This window comes from Mirounga leonina, unplaced genomic scaffold (assembly GCF_011800145.1).
Source record: "Mirounga leonina isolate KUSES-001 unplaced genomic scaffold, KU_Mleo_1.0 Mir_151, whole genome shotgun sequence".
Classification (NCBI taxonomy): domain Eukaryota; kingdom Metazoa; phylum Chordata; class Mammalia; order Carnivora; family Phocidae; genus Mirounga; species Mirounga leonina.
The window spans coordinates 20,997,945-20,999,186 of NW_023270377.1; positions in this window are offsets into that span (position 1 = coordinate 20,997,945).

A 1,242-nucleotide genomic window follows, 5' to 3' on the forward strand; every position below is an offset into this window, starting at 1 on the left:
CCCATGTACTGCTTATTAGATAGAAGAGGAAAAACAATCAGTCTTTTCAAAGCCAACAATACTTGCAAACTTGAATATATTTAGATTTCTGGGATGGCTGAATTATATAATCAACACGGAAAAGAAAACATCACTAAAACATTCTCTTGACCAAAATAAACACTCCACCCTTCAGCCACTTCCTTATGTTCTCATGCAAGCTGGTGGACATAAAACTATGTACCCTCTCTCATTTGCTCATTATTTGTCATCTAGTTACCATAGCTCATTAGAGGCATCCAGGTCGAGTTTGCCCAAACATGTCAATTAGATGCATTGTTAACAGATGTTATGGACACCTATGATGATTTTATTATCCTCCCATCACCTGGAGCATCATGAAAATGAAATCGTTTCTTTAGAGATTTGTTGCTGAAATGCTCCATAATGCAAAGCAACTATGAAACAAATCTCCTGAATAAGTCAGACAAAATGAAAATAAAAACTATCACCAACATTTAGAAGAGCTGGAGAGAAATGGAATAAAAAACGGTACTTAAAAAGGGAATAAAATTCCCTCAATTTTATACCAGTTAACGATGACAATAAAAACATTAAATCTTGGAGCAAGTGTGAGAGTGACTTCACCAGCTCAGCGGCTACTAAAAATCTCTTTTCTTACCTTAAAATCAAATAGATTGTCAATGCAAACATGGAAAGCCTTTAAAATATGACTGCTTTTTGAAGGGGTAGGAAGCAGAGGATGTGGGTGAGAAAGGGTAAGTAGGCCCAGGGCATATTTATAAGAAGTATATATTTTTAAAACATATTTCATATCATTGGGAAATCTATTAAGTTCACAGACTGATGGTTTTAATGTCCTCAATGTATTCAAAAGATGTTAGGGTATTCTGTACCTGCACTCCCTGGTGAAATGGCATACTACCTAGTCACTTCATTACTTTTTATACTTTAACCTAGGCACTTTGCTTCATGAATCATTATATTAAATCAGTTCTCTTAATAAAACTGCTTGTCAGTGTCTCTCTTTATACAACTGAACAGATGGGATTTACCAATATCAACTAACCAAGAAAATAAACAAAAGCCCTTTTCTTTAAAATGAATAGTAGTATTTACACAATCTATATACACAGTATAGTCAATCCCTGAGAAGCATAAAGAACTATTCTGGACTAGATTAAGTGCCTCCACCAGACATTCTTCCAGCAAAGAAAGAGATAAGGGTCATCTCTTTGAGTG